The sequence below is a fragment of the Hemicordylus capensis genome, chromosome 3 (genome assembly GCF_027244095.1).
Source record: "Hemicordylus capensis ecotype Gifberg chromosome 3, rHemCap1.1.pri, whole genome shotgun sequence".
NCBI lineage: Eukaryota > Metazoa > Chordata > Lepidosauria > Squamata > Cordylidae > Hemicordylus > Hemicordylus capensis.
In genome coordinates, this window is record NC_069659.1 from 317,564,505 (window position 1) to 317,580,389 (window position 15,885).

The window sequence follows — 15,885 nt, forward strand, 5'->3', positions numbered from 1 at the left end:
CCTCAGAAACATGGTTAAGGTAGGAAGTGTACTGTTGCAACTGAGTTCAACATAACATGTAGCTAATTGCATCTGTGTCCAGATCTGGACCTGTGTACATTGTACACTCATATTGTACAAGTGCTGAACTGAACATTAATATGGCTATAGAAATCTGAAATTTTCAGAAACAAAAGATGATGCTTAGCATATAGTAGACCTCTTCAGAGGTCTCTGTAAGGCATACTTGCTTATGCTACCCCCTGGCCTGTCAGTCATTCTCTTCCCTGATTGGAAAGCTTGCAGTGGCATATCAAATTGTGGAAGCCACATTTATGCTTCATAGTCAGAGAGACATTTTTACAAACATAAAGTACTCATCTAGATGGACTACAGACTCATCAAAACTAGAATTCTGTTTTCATCTGTGGCCAGCTAAATGCCTCTGGAAATGTCTAATAGAGGGCATGAAAGCAAAGTCTTACCCCTGTTGTCCTCAAAGCTATACTGCCTCTGAATATGGAGGTTCTAGTTAGCTTTCATGGCTAATGGCAACTGATAGACCAATCCTCCATGAATTTTGCTACAAAGAGAATTCTTCCTGGGCTGAGAAAACAAAAACAAAATGGAGAAAGTGAAACATGGTTGGTGGACGAGCCTTACAAGAAACGCAAGTAAGTATTTCTTGCAGAACGTTTGTGGAAATTCTAATATTATGTTCACTATTTCTTGCAATCTGCCACAAATTAAACTGCAGCATACTTAGCCCAGTCAGCTTAAACTGTATGATTGTCAGGAAAAGATAATGAAGCATGGGTTTTCTTCTTCTGATGTCTGCTGTAGGCAACAACCATAGAAAGAATAAGACAGTCATCCTTGATTTCAATACAAGGTTTTGTTAATCCCAAACCTGAGTACCTGGCAGTCATTTCCTACAAAAGCAGCCTTACTGCTTCAAAGTTTCGACTTCACCCTGATGTGATTAAAAATTTCCAGGGCCAGCTGCCAATAGCAATGAAATGGGACTAATTGTATCTTTATCTCATGCATAATTAATTTAAAAATATTGAGCTTCTAATTCTGCTCCCAGGGAGCCAGTTGGTGTGTGTTGCCATTCAAAGGGAACTGACTCAGGCACATTGTTTAAATTATATCTCATAAAACTCTTGTTCAAAAAGGAATCCTATATGCAAAGCTTCTTGTATCATTGCTTTGCCACAACATGGTGGTTCGAAAATATGCAATGTGCTTCTCCCATCGCTTGTCTGCACATCTATCTGCAATATCCATTTGGCATAATAAGGCTTATATATACTAGGGAATCCTTACTTAAACATACTTTTGATGTAAGTTCACATAGGAATATAGGAAGTTGCCATATACTGAGTCAGACCATTGGTCTATTTAGCTCAGTATTATCTACACAGACTGGTGGTGGCTTCTGCAAGGTTGCAGGCAGGAATCTCTCTCAGCCCTATCTTGGAGAAGCCAGGGAGGGAACTTGGAACCTAGATGCTCTTCCCAGAGTGGCTCCATCCCCTAAGTGGAATATCTTACAGTGCTCACATATCAAGTCTCCCATTCAAATGCAACCAGGGCAGACCCTGCTTAGCTAGGGGGGAAAGTCATGCATGCTACCACAAGACCAGCTCACCTCCAAGGACAATACACACTGGGCAAACCTGGAGATTTGAGGAAATGAAGCTGAACTTATCTGTACTTTCTTGTAAATAGGGCCTAGTTTGGGGGCAGGGATGTTCAGGAGGGTGTAAGGCAGAGCTAGGAGCAGGCTCAGAGGGAGGGGTGATGCTGATGGAGGCAATGGTGGCAAAAGAGGCCTACTCTCCAAGGCCTAGAGGGCACTGCACGCAGGCCCACCAATCCAGTGCCTCCTGCTCCCACAGCGCAGGTGCCTGTGGAGGCTGGGGTAGGTCCTGTCAGGGAAGAAGCTTTTCCCTTGGTGGGAGTGGAGGAGGTGGTGTAGATGGCTGCTAGCCCAGCCAGACCCTTCTCTCTATCTTCCTCGTCACTAATCCCCTTCCTCAGTGTGAACCCCGCCCAGTCTGAGACTGAGGAATAGCAGGAGGAAGTAATTCCTGTTGCACCTGGAATTTCTCAGCCCTGGACAGAGGGCGGGGGTGGCCCCCAGCAGCAACCAGCAGGCCCAGTACTACTGCCTCCACCAAAATGGTCCAGGAACAGCAGCAGCAGCAGCAGCACCATGTGGGAACACTTTGAACACTGCCAAGGTGAGCCTATACATGCTGTCTGCAACCACTGCAAGGCACAGGTCAGCAGGGGCAAGTGCGCCAAATATCTTGGGACGTTGTCAATGTGGAGGCACCCTGAATGACACCATCCGGGCATCCGTGCTCCTGCTGGCAGCCCATGACTGGAGGCAGTAAGGCATGTGCTCCTGTTCCTCCTCTCAAGCAGGGGGAATTGCTAGTCACATAGTGGGTGCAGTTGGTGGGCAAGCGGTCTAGTCACCCAGAGTCACACCTCGTTTCCCGAACCATTGGAGAGATGATGGGTCTGGATGATCAGTCATTTCAGATGGTGGAGAATGTCGACTTCTGCCAGCTGCTCCAGCTGCTTGCCCCCAACTACCAGATCCCCTCACACACCACCTTCAGTAAGCGGAAGGTGCCTTCCCTGTACTGGGCATGCAAGGAGGTTGTATTGGGGCTGCTGGAGTCAGCTCGGCCTGACACCAGTCTGCACTTCATTACAGCTGTAGTGGGATGCAGGCTGCTTTCCTGTCCCTCACGGCACACTGGTGGGGGCAGGAGAGAGAGCGGGGGGACATCATCTGCTGGTAGTGGAGTGGCCAGCCCCTCCCATGCAGTGAAGCCCAGGCTGCATGTGGAACAGATGAGCTGTTGGCGATCATCAGATGCCAGGTGGAGGAATGGCTGTCTGGGCCGAGGCTTCCTGGTCACTGACAATGGTGTCAACATACTGAGGGCAGTTCTTTGTATTTTATTTTCCACTTGTGTGTTCTAAGCAGCTCACACACAGACTCGCGCACACAGGCACACACACACACACACAAACACACACACACACACACAACCATGGCCGATGAAACACAACCGTGGCTGATGATGAATGTGGACTGGTGCCTTGGCATGTGTCAGCCTAGCAGGCTGTCAGCATAGCCAGAGCTGAGCCAATCTGAAGCCAACTTCTTCCAGACATGAATAGAAGAAAGAAGACTTCTTGTCAGAGGGAAGTGTGTGGTTTTGTTTTCTCAGCACTGTTTATAATATGCTTGCTGTCCTATTTCTGACTATCTGGTTTTGCTGGATCTCAGATGGAGAAAGGCAGAACTTTGGGTGCCTCCCTTACTTGAGTTGTGGTGGTGGGGTTGGTTTGTGAGATGAGATGGTGAGAAATGGACAGTGGGAACTCTCTCTCTGTGAGAGATTTCTTGGTGACTGCTGCGAGCTCCATGTCTGGCCTTGTGCTCCACTCACTGCTCTGGTCTGGTGACTCTGCTCTGCAATCTGATTCGGCATTGGCATTGCAAGGTGCACTACTCTTAAAATACGGCTGAACTGGAAGTTGCTCTCTAGTGGTCTGCTCTGCCTGCAATCTGCATTACAAGGTCAGATGTACTTAGTCAAAATGTGGCTGGTGCGGAAGAGGTTGTTCTAGTTGAGCTCAGCTTATGGCTATGCTTGCAAAGGGTGCTGCTGCTGTTGCAATTATGCTTGCAAAGGGTGCTGCTGCTGTTGCAATGAGTCATAAGTGTGAGTGGGGGAGAGCAACTTGTGGCAATAATGCAGCATGGGTGCAGTAGGTCAACTTAGGGTTGACCTACTGACCCAGAATTTATATATATAAAATCACCAATTGCCCAATTGTTTCAAGTTGGATGGCAGATAGTCCCCATTATGTCCTACCACCCAAACTGCTTTGTTTTCCCTAGGCACATCCCATGGGGAATAATTGACTGTTTCAAGTCCCCCATTATTTCCTATGAGTGAACTGGTTTGAAAGTTTGAATTCGAACCAAACCAGTGGTCAGTTCGATCAAACCAGTTCTCCAACACACATTTTTTGAACCCCCAGAAACCAGTTCCATGGACACCCCTATCATGACCACTTCTGAGCTTTGGTTAATGCTCTCACAGTTGTGTAGTTTTCATATGATATGCTATTGCTATTTTTAGCTAACAGTTTCCTTGCAAGACATGATTTAGGCTCCAGAAGCTGATTTCAACAACATTAATATCAAAAGTCTGACAGATAGGTAGTAAACCAATAATCAATGACCACAAGGCTGGCAGCCAGTTCAGTAAAATGAGATACATACCTGGCCTGAGAATCAGATTAATTTCATAATCACCAAATAAAAGCAGAAGTTGATGCCCATGGCTGGGAAGATGGCAATACTATGGGCAGAAGAAGAAGCAGTCAGAAGATGATGGAAGCTAAGGATTCATGGGTTAGTACTTCAAAGTCTGAATTCCCTGTTCCAGAAGACAGACAGAAAGCCCAAAATTGGACTTGAATGATAAAGTTATATATAGGGCTCCAAAGGAATGAGAAGGCTGAGCTGAGATCTAATTTATACTCAGGTGATTTCACAGAGATTAGGGATGTGCACAAATCGGTTTTTTTAAAAAATTTGATTTGTGCCCAAAACAAATCACCCCTGATTCAATTTATACTTGCTTTGATTCTATTTCGATATTGACTGATTTGGACCACTTAACAAGGTCCTAGGGGAACCAAATTTGGATTGTGGGTAGGTCCCCATGGGTGCCACCTAGCCCCCAAATATCATGACAGTGGGACACTTGATTGATTTTTAATGATTTTTTAAATGATTTTAAACATTTCCGCCATAGGAAACAATGGGGATTTGAATTTGCCATATTCTAACCCTAAAATGGATCCCCAGATATCATTTCTTTTAAAGCGAAGCTCTAGCCCTTGTAGAAGTGGAGTTATGGAGCAAAATGTGCAATCATTATTTTTCAAGTGTTTGGATTCTTTGGTGTATAATAACTTTTCCTCATAATGAATCCCTATGAGGATTTATTGCACACTTTCATTTCTTCTGTTCATTTTGACTGTCACTGGACAGTGCCAACTGTCAACTGCCATGTGCCAACTACACACACATGCATACACACACACACACCTGCAAGGCAGTGGGGTACTCATTTTAATTTTTAGGAATATTGAAATATTTATATTCTTTGGTGTCTAATAACTTTTCCTCATTTATTGTTTATTGTTGGATTTATATTTATCCCTATGAGGATTCATTATATGCCTTCATTTCTTCTATTCATTTTGACTATCATTGGACAGTGCCAACTGTCAGCTGCCATGTGTCAACTACCCCCCCCCCCCACACTACCACACACACACACTGGGGTACTCAGTTTATTTTTTAGGTATTATTGAATTGTGTAGATTCTTTGGTGTCTTCATTACACACCGTCATTTCTTCTGTTCATTTTGACCCTACTGCTTTGGAGGTTGGGGTGGGAAATTAGTGGCATCCCATGTTCCAACTACCCTGCAACCCACAAGCCACTGGGTACTCAGTTTATATTTTAGGAATTTTTGAGGTGTTTAGAGTCTTTGGTGTGTAATGAATCCTCATAGGGATTCATTATGAGGAAAGGTTACTAGACACCAAAGAGCCTAAACACTTGGAAAAAAAATCCTAGAACATAAACTGAGTAGTACCCCACTGCCTTGAGGGTGGGAGTGGGTGTAGTTGACACATGGCAGTTGACAGCTGGCACTGTCGAAAAGACAGTCAAAATGAATAGAAGAAATCAAGGTATGTAATGAATCCTCATAGGGATTCATTGAGGGGAAGTTATTATACACCAAAGAATCCAAACACTTGAAAACTAGTGACCACACATTTTGCTCCATAACTCCACTTTTACAAGAGCTAGAGCTTAGCTTTTCTTTCTTTTCTTTTCTTTTTTTAATGAAAACTGGGAATCTGAGGGAATTAATACGAGGGAATCCGAATCTCGATTCGATTTGAATCAAATCAGGCACAATTTGATTTGTACACGAATCTAGCCAATGGACCACCAGGGTGATTTGTTTTGTCTCCAAATCACCCAAATCAGCTAGATTTGGGTACAAATCGATTTGTACCCAAATCAATTTGCACATCCCTAACAGAGATAGTCAAAGAAGTTCAACATTCCCAGGATATTCTCTCTCACTGGATGATTGCTTCTTTCTTGCCTGACTATAATGTCCCTGGTCTGGCACTTAACTATTGAAAGAACATAATAGACCAGCCGTTGGTTTCCTTTTTAAGTATCAGTCAAAAAACTATGCCATGAGTTTCAACCCACCTGTCGACTCTGCATGTTATGTATGGGCAGGTTCAGACAACCCACAAAAAGTAAGGTGGAGAGAACCAGAGGTTACTAGTGAGCGCATGCTCCTGGTGCAAGTAGGTACTTCCAACCATTTCCATGGTTTCCAAACCTGCCATGTTGGGTTGCCAAGGTTCTGTTCCCTCCTTCACCCAACATTCTCCTTCAAGCTTCAACTCTGATAGATAGATGAATATTGAGCAACAGAGGGAATCTGACAACAGCAACCAGACATTTCCGTTTCCAGTTACATGCAAATGGCTGGAAGAACCTGCTCCTGGTGGGAGCACATGATCCCTGGAAATCTCCAGTTCTCGCCATCTTATTTTCTGTGTGTCTGTACTTTGTAAGCATTCATGTGAGAGGGGGGAATCCTAATCAGGACAATGGCAAGGCAAGTAATAAATGTCTCTCCCCCCCTCCATGCTAGATCAGGGTCCTCTACATTGCTATTTACAGAAATAATGTACAAAATCAGGGCCTAACAATGTGTTTAAAGCCCACATCAAGTTTGGGCAATCAAGCCAAACATAAGGATATCATTTGCTTTTAACAACCGCCAGAGAACAGGGTTGGAGGGCATAGAAGTAAGCAGGCTACTGTTCTTAAGTCAAAATATTTATTGTCATACTGAGCTGTGAAAATATAGGGAAGCATATACCTTGGGTAACTGTCAGTGCTAGATAATATATACTAAGCATCTGCCCGGGATAACATTTCACAGTGTGTTTTGGGTTTTATCCCTTGTGTCCATTTGTCATTATTGTCCATTTCAGAGTTGGTGGCAGGTTGCTACATAGCATGATGCTATTCCTGCAGTCTCTTTCCTTATTCCTAGGGTTAGGCACGGTCTTTCCTCATTGCTTTTTAATGGAAAGTCTTTCATCATTTCTGGTAATGTAGGCAATTATCGTCCAAGTGTTCCTTTGTATTTTGGATACTAGGGTACAAACAGTTTTCTTTTCTTTTTAGTTTCTCTTCGGTCAGATTTTCTGCACAATATACTCAATTGTTGTAAGTTTCCTAGGAATCAAATATAGTTTCTGTGCTTAATACTTCACTTGAATGATTATTTCCTAATTTATTTATTTGTCATATTTATAAACCGCCTGACATAGGAATCTCCAGGCGGTGCAACATAACTGCTCATTTTGTGATTTAATGTCTGTATATGCTCTGTTTAAATATCACATTTTTAACTACAGACAATTATTTCTGATATCATCTTCCAAGATGCTCATCAACCGTTTTCATGGAGCTGCTCCACACATAACAAAATTCTCCTGAATCTTAGTGTAGTGAGTCCAGACCAGGGACACCATACATACAACAGTTACCACAAAGTGCTAGCTCATACACAAATCTAGCCTAAATCTTGAGAGGTGGCATGCCATGTGGAGGCCCCCAAAGCACAGAGTCATGGCTTATGCAAACTTTCTCATTTTTTGTGAGAGGGAAGATGTGAATCAGGAGTCCACACATACAGGCTGTGTGGCTTGTCCCCCTTACATATTATCTTAAGTTGCCCCTTCACCCTGGAAAAAATGTGTTAAGCCAGGGTCACAGAGGAATGGCCTTAACACTGAGTCAGGCGCAATTTCTACAGTACATGGATTAAATGCCCACGTGTATATTGTTAACTAGGAAGGACCATACTTGCATGTATTGTGTGCCCAGTGGCAGCCAGTGAGGGCAGTGGCAAGAGGTACCTTTAGCAGTCTTAACTGGTGCTATCACTAGCATCTGAATGCTGTGGGGTGCAGTGGCACCCTATCCAGTACTCCAGCAGCAGCCTTGCCTGCAGTAGCACACCCACACTCTGGAAACACTACTGAGATTGGAAACATGTTGCTTGACGATCAGCAATGTATTTCCAATCCAAGCAGCACTTTCAGAGTGTAGGCATGCTTTTATTATTATTTATTCGCAGTCTGGCGCAAATGTGCAAGCCCATTGGTGCTTTGTTTGAAGCTCACAACCGTGGGGGTGGATTAGCCCCACACACATTAGGCCCCTGAACAGGTGGGCCAGTGGACAAAATTCCCTACATGAAGTTTTAAACGACTTTAAATGCCTTGGTTTGGTGTTGATTCCTATGCTATGGTTCCGTGTATGGACTTCCACACTCATGCAAGAAGATTATTAGACATTGTAAGACTGGAATGGGCATGCATAAGTATATATTTTAATCTGGATGGTACATATCAGAAAACGAAGACCCATATCTGCTTTCCAGCACATGTGTTGGGCATAGACAGTGGTGGCCAGTGAGGAGTGGCGGTGGGAGGGACCTTCAACAGTCTTAACCAGCGATGTCGCCAGCACCTGAACACTGCGGGGAGCAGTGGCTCCCCACCCAGCATTTGACACGGTGGTGGCCCCACCTACAGCACTCATCTGGCACTCACTGTCTAGTGAACTATGATTTTAAAAGAACCCCCCCCCCCGTATATGTCTGGGATTCTTATTGTGTCTTATTTCTTGCATAAGCAGGTCACAAGAAATGCATTTGAAACTCAAATGTGAAAAGAAGGAAAGGAAGCCAACAATTGTAGTTATGTAGTGTCAAATTCTTGCATCTGACTACATAACATATTTCCTTTCCACAGGAGGTAGTTATGACAAATTAGAAGTCTGAAAATTTTCTGACGGTGTAAAGGCTCCAGCTGTCACTGGGGAGAGCGTGATCAGATTTCATAGCTGCGTGGTCCCACAACGCCTCTAAGAGTTCCATATGGTCATCCAAATGTTACAACTCAGCCCACTAAAAAAAAATTCCAGTAGATGTTTTGCTTATGGAAAATAAAACTCATGTTCAACGAATTTAACAAAGTTCTCTCAAAAGGTTCACTGCAAATCAGTACCACAGAGCCCTCCTTACAGCTGTTCTCTCTTTGAATTTCAAACAGGAACAACTAGGACCTAACATTTCATTTTGCGTAACTTACATAATGGAGTGCAGGCTTTTTAAGTGGATGTGCCATGAATAATTAAGGTGTGTATATGTATGTGGTGATAAACAGCAATTCCTCAAGCCACTTCCCTTTTAGTTAAAAAAAAATACACCCCTCTTAAATTGTTAATGCCGTTACTGTGGACAGAGACACTTTCGTTCATGTCAAAGATGTCAACATAAGCCTTGTGCAGTAACAAATGACAAATGAATAATTTATTGATCCTTAAATGGCCGTGTCCTTGGATGTATTTCTTATAACTAATTTGCTTAGAGACACATCTGGCTTGTGGAGATAGCATCTGTTTTAAAGAAGGTCAGTATTATATTTTAAAATTAAAGGCAGAAGAACATAATCTTTTATTTGTTATGCTTCTCTGCTCCTTTACCCTGGGAACTCAGTTAATTCTTATTCAGTTCAGTCGACTTTATTTTTTATAATACCAAATCAAAAGATGTGCAAGCTGTTGTTCCATTTCGAAACCACAATAAAGCAGCCCATTAAAGATGTGCTTGCATTGAATGAATAAAAATGTCCACGAGCTTTAGGTAGAGGAATCTGAAGTCTTTCAACAAATATTCTCAACTATTGGCATGTTCCAGTTTGGGGCGTTATTGCAGATATTAAACACCTGTCATTTTATTTCATGTGTGTTTAATATATTCAGTATAATTTGGCCATGGCTACTAAATTTTTAGGCCAATTCATGGTCTATCACAAGCTATTTGTGACCATGACCAGTTCACGGTCTATCACAGGTGTTTGAGGAGGTATATAAATATGTCAAATAAATAAATAAATACATACATACATACATACATACATACATACATATCACAGGACTGTCACCGGCTGTTTATTACCCATGGTATTGCCTTCTCTGTTCAGAGACTGCACCTCTCATATTATGCAGCAAACTTCCAATCTAAGTGAGAGGCAATCGCATGCCCCCTGCATCCCAGCCAACTTACATCTTGTCTGCACTTCTTCTGACAGCAAGGTGTCTCCATGGCTATCAAGCAGTGCATCATTGCACTTGCAGTGCTTCTCCCATTGGGAATTATGGGAGTAGCATCACAAGTGTGATGACGCACTCCTCAGTAGCCATAGAGCAGCCTCAGTGTAGGAAGCAGGGCAGGTGGAAACGAGAGTGGCTCTGCTTAGACGCAGCAGGAGTGCCTCTTGCTTGGACCAGCAACTCTCTACATCAGGCGTAGGGGACCTTGGCTCTCCAGCTGCTGAACTAAAACTCCCATCATCCCCAGTCATGCTTTTTGCTACATGATCCCCACCGCACATTAAGGTCATCTGAGGAGGTCCGTCTCCAGTTACCATCGGTACATCAGGTGGTGACTCAAAGGCGGGCCTTCTCTGTCGCTGCTCCTGGGCTTTGGAACCCAGGAGCATGCACTCCCTGCAGAAATCCATAATCTGAATGCATTATTGGCCTTCAGGAGAGCCCTTAAGACCTATCTGTTTGGCCTGGCCTTCCAGGGTTTTTAAACTGTTTAAAGCATTTTAATTGTTAACTGGTTTTATATTGGTTTTATAGAACTGTTAATTGATTTTAATTGTTTTAGTTTTAATGTAAAATGCCCTGAGCCATTTTTGGAAGGGCATTATAGAAATCAATAAAATAAAATAAAATAAAATAAAATAAAATAAAATAAAATAAAATAAAATAAAATAAAATAAAATAAAATAAATAATATTGTGGGTAGGGGTGATGGAAGTTGTCATTCCACAACAGTTAGAGAGCCAATGTTGCCTATCCATGATCTACACCAGGCCTGCTCAACTTAGGCCCCCCAGCTGTTTTTGGACTACAACTCCCATAATTCCCAGCCACTGTAGCCAATAGCCAGGTATTATGGGAGTTGTAGGCCAACATCTGCAGGAGGGCCGAAGTTGAGCAGGCCTGATCTACACACTACATGGGCCAATGTGCTTCAAAAGACCAGATGCTGTAACAAAGAACAGGTGAGATCTGCTGCCTTCATAGTTTGCGGGCAAGCTTCTCAGAAGCATCTGAATGATCATTCTTGGAAACAGAAGGCTGTCCTGTACTAAATGGACACTGAGGTGCTTCACACAATCGGTGTGAAGCGCTTGAGGGGGTTCTGCGTAGAGAGCGGGCTTAGCCCGCTCTCTCCGCAGATAAGCAGCTGCTCATAGATGGGCGGCTGGATCGGCCACCCACAAAACTGCCAGCTCTGTCATGGAGCCAACAAGGGCAGTGGGGATCGGGGGCCGCATGTGCAAGTGCGCAGGGCATCCTGGAGAGACCGCCAAACCTGGGATGCTGCTTGCAGCCTCCTGGCGGGGTCCTCCTCATGTGTTGCCGTGACACAGAGCCACGCCATGGTGGTACACAATCAGGAAACCCAGGTGAGCAGAGTGCTCACTCTGCTAATCTGGGTTAATGGGAGGGCTACTTTGGTGGGCTAATCACCAGAGAACCACCGTGCACGTGAGCCCGCTGGTTCTCACGATGGGGAAAAGCCAGGCTGGGCTTCTTTAGCCCAGTTTCCCCCCATCATGAGAATAACCTCACTATTTTTTTTTTAAGGCAACAGTATTGTAATCAGTAGCGGATCCCATCTCACAAGCTCAAAATGGATCAACACTTTCTCACACGAATAACTGTAATCCTCTGTCAGAAGGGATCAATATCTCACTTACTAGGAGAGGAAGAAATAAAAGCAATTGCCAAAAGGGCCTGAGAGCAACATATGCCTTATTTAAAGCATAGGGACCCTATTTTTCAAACAATCCTTGGTTTTATTCAAATGTTATTCTACCTTGATCCAGGAATTTCTTAACTATCCACAAGTTCTGATGAGGGCAGGGTATTTTCTGTCCATCAGAACATTCCTATTCATGTTAGTGGAGAGTCCTGAACAACACACTGATTCATTTGCTTGTATATATTTCATACCTGCCAACATCCCTATTTTCCCTTTCACTTGAATGGGAAAATAAGGACATGTTGGCAGGTAAATGGGAAGCCAGTGAATTTCAGTGATGCACTTACACATCTGAACATACAATGTTTCTTTTACAATCTACAGTTACATTGTGATTTGCTTATACTCTTGTATTAAACTCATTTTTTAAAACTCATTTTCCCCATCATTCCCATATTTAAATATGCAAAAGGACTTTTTGCTTCCCTTCCCTTCTTCTTAATCTTTAGTTCCAAACAACATGGATCATTCTAGAACATCTACTGACTTGTTTAGTTTGAAATGAGACTTCAGTTAAACCTCAATTATATATAATGTCTGATGTGGCCACAATATAAGTAGAACTTATTGTCCATTTGAAGTCTGCATTTGGATAAGAAGGCAATGCAATTTTTAACCCTGTACTGAATAAGAAAGCAATTTTCTGATTTATAGTTCACCTTGCAGTAGTTATTTAAAAAATGTTTAATTATTTGAGGATTAATGGAGGTGGTTCACAATTAAGCTGAAGTATGATCTGATGTCATCATCTCAGTATGATGATATACATTTTTATGCCAAAGCACCTGTTGTTTTGGAAGGAGGCAGCTGATATCATTATCTACTCAGCCAGATAGTCCTGTTTCCTGCTGCTTAAAAAATTATCCTAAGGGTTACCTAAGTTGGGGTAATACAGCCTTAAGTTTTTCATCCTCTGGACAGGAAAATATGCACATAGATGGTACCAACAATCTACAGCAGGTGGGGGGGGGGAATCCTTCAGTACCTTCTGGTTTGGGTCAGATGTTCAATTCTTTTCCCCCTACAAACATATTTTCTACAACACATAAATCATGCAGGCTAGGTGTAAATGACCTACACCTCATTTATCTTTTAAACAGCACATGGACAACTGCAATCCTTCCTTCCACATTCTCTGCAGTAGTCCTATTGACTGCATTGGGATAACTCTGGAGTAAGCTCCTTGAAGAGACTGGTGTAAGGCTACGTGTATGAATTTCTTTGCATATATGCACACAATGAGTCGCTTTCTGCCTTCAAGTAATAGATGCAGATAGCTGCACTGGAAACTACCTAGGAAGAATAAGGGAGGCAGAATAATGACTTGTTCAAAGTACTATCAAAATTAATGTCCGTACATCCCAGAAGTATAACAAGGCAACACATAATGTCTTTGGGGCACAGGGTTATATTTGGTTTTAGCTAAAATTGGGATCGTGATGATGATATATTAAAACTAACAAATAGCAAGAAAAGAAGACTTTGGAAGACAGGAGCAGAGCCAGGCATGTGGCCGCTAATGCAGCCCCCTGGCCCCACCCCTATGTCTGATGTCAGACGCACCCAGCTAGCCATGCCCCTGCATCTGACGTCAGATGCAGGGGCCTGGTCTCTCTTCCAAACAGGGCCATGCGGCCTTGTTTGGAAAGGAGATCGGCCCGCACTGCTTTGAGCAGAGCATGCTGGAATGACTCTCCCTGCCGGCAGGGAGAGCCATTCCAGGCACGCTGCCAATGCAGCACGGGCCAATCTCTCTGTTAAATGGGGCTGCATAGCCTTTAAGGCAGGGAGAGTCGCTCCAGCCACACTACCATCACAGCGCAGGCCAATATCGGCTTCAAATGGGGCCATGCAGCCCCGTTTGGGACCAAAATAATGCACCCATGTCTGACGTAATAATAATGCCCCCACGTCTCCCTGATTGGGTGTGGCCTGGGTTCTTTGAAACCGTTTGCCCAATGTTGGCTCCGCCCCATTGGAATATAATGCACAGCTCCAATCCTGCACCGATTTACTTGAGAGTGCCATTTACTGCCATTCTTGTCTTACTATTTTATTTAACTTTTCAACTATGTGTGTGTGTGTGTGTGTGTGTGTGTGTGTGTGTGTGTGTGTTCATTCATATGTTTTCTGACTGCTTTTAAGTTAAATTGACTCTTATTTTTCCTCCATAAATTCAGCTGTAGTCTTTCCTTTTTCCCAGAATGGCAAAATTGTTTTTTAGGCCTACACATTATTTCAGGCACAGCAATTAACTTTTGGTTTAAAAACTTAAATACATTCAAAATCTAATAAGTGTGTTCATGAGTGTATCAAACAAGGATTGTGGAGACCAAATCCCTATTCAGCCATGAAAATGATTGGCTGCCATGATGTGCAGCAGAAGGTTGGGTTAAGAAAGGCTGTGGGTCCACAGGGAGCTTCTAGGGTGGCCTCTGTGATGCTCAGAAACCTATTCCTACAAGTGGAAAGGACTTTTGAGAGGAGGGCAAAGACATAAAAATTGCTCCCGTTTTGTGCCTGCTGGGTTGCACAATGAGTCATTGTCATGGGGACCTTAGGGACTCCCTGATGACCTGCAGCCCTTATTAAGCTGACCTACAGTGTAAATTTTGGAGCTTGGACCTAAAGGCCTTTAGATCTCCCCCCCGCTGGAGGCCTCCACCCACTGCAAGTTAAGCATCATCCCCCTTCACACAAACACACACACACACATCGCCACACACACAGTATTTTTCACACATGGGTTCTTGAGGGCACAAATGGCAACTGAACTCACAAGAATGTAAGAATATAGGCAAATATGCATTAGCAGAAACATTTAAACATGCAACGTAACATATTCCCATCTGTTATATTAATTCTCCTGGGTTTGCCTTGGAATGTGTGTCCCAGAGAGCAGCTGATTGGCTGGGTGGCGGATGCGCCTGATTGGCTGAGGCACATGCAGGAGGATTGGTTGCCATGGCAGCGGCAGGCCTGGCCACAGAGACCAGAGGCAGCGGTGGGCGCAGCCCCACGGAGGCAAGCCCCGGGGTGGGGGTGGGGGACAGAAGTGGCAGTGGGGAGGAGAGGTGGCTGGGCCTGGAAGTGGAGACTAGGGCATAAGGTTGGTGGGGGGGAAGAGGCAACCGCACGCCCCAAAGAGCGCACAGATGCTCTGTGTGGGATCGGCTAGTACCATATATTTCTTTACCCACTCCCCCCTCTGTCCCTACGGATCCAATATTTAAGCAACTGAATTTGCAAGAATGTAAAGGTTTAGAAAAAAAGGTAATTTTTTTGTGGGAGGACCTTGGGATTTTTAATGCAACTTGGGGAATGGGTGGGAAAGAGGACCCAACATTTAGAAAAGCAGGCAAGATGTTGGAGCTGCTTTGCTTTTCTCTTGCAGTGTTGCAATAAATGTTACTGGACAAAAGATAGTTTTTTAAAAGAAAAAAATTCTGAAGAAGGTACTTCGCACTCACCTGCACATACCATATTTTGCAATGAGAGTCCTGTCACTTAAATTAGCTGAATGTGCTATTTTATACACCAGAAGGTGCTCAGGGAAAGCTGGAAAGTTGTTGTTTTTTCCCTGTAGAAAAAAAACTGAAGGAGATAATTCCCACTGAGCTGTACATACTAATGCCTGGCTGCTGACTCTTATTACCTGCTTGTTGCCTGCCAAGTCCTGCTGTCTCGGCAGAGGCTGGGGGCAGCCACGCGCTACTTTTGAATGTTGGCTCTGCTGCCTGTCACCATGACAGTGGGGACAGCTAAGGCACTGGGCCTCCAAAATGCCTGGTGACTGCACCAAATGACCCAGGTGGAGGCTGGGGGTGCTCGTGG

The 15,885-nt window shown here is 43.8% G+C and overlaps 1 long non-coding RNA gene across 1 annotated transcript; it reads right to left on the reverse strand.

Moving 5' to 3' along the window:
• Positions 1-463: 463 nt before the first annotated feature.
• LOC128351409 (uncharacterized) lies at positions 464-7,344 on the reverse strand. Its single transcript, XR_008319764.1, has 3 exons — positions 7,012-7,344; positions 4,301-4,379; positions 464-585 (listed from the first exon to the last, which is right to left on the reverse strand). It is a non-coding gene; the product is annotated as an uncharacterized LOC128351409 (long non-coding RNA).
• Between the last annotated feature and the right edge of the window lie 8,541 nt (positions 7,345-15,885).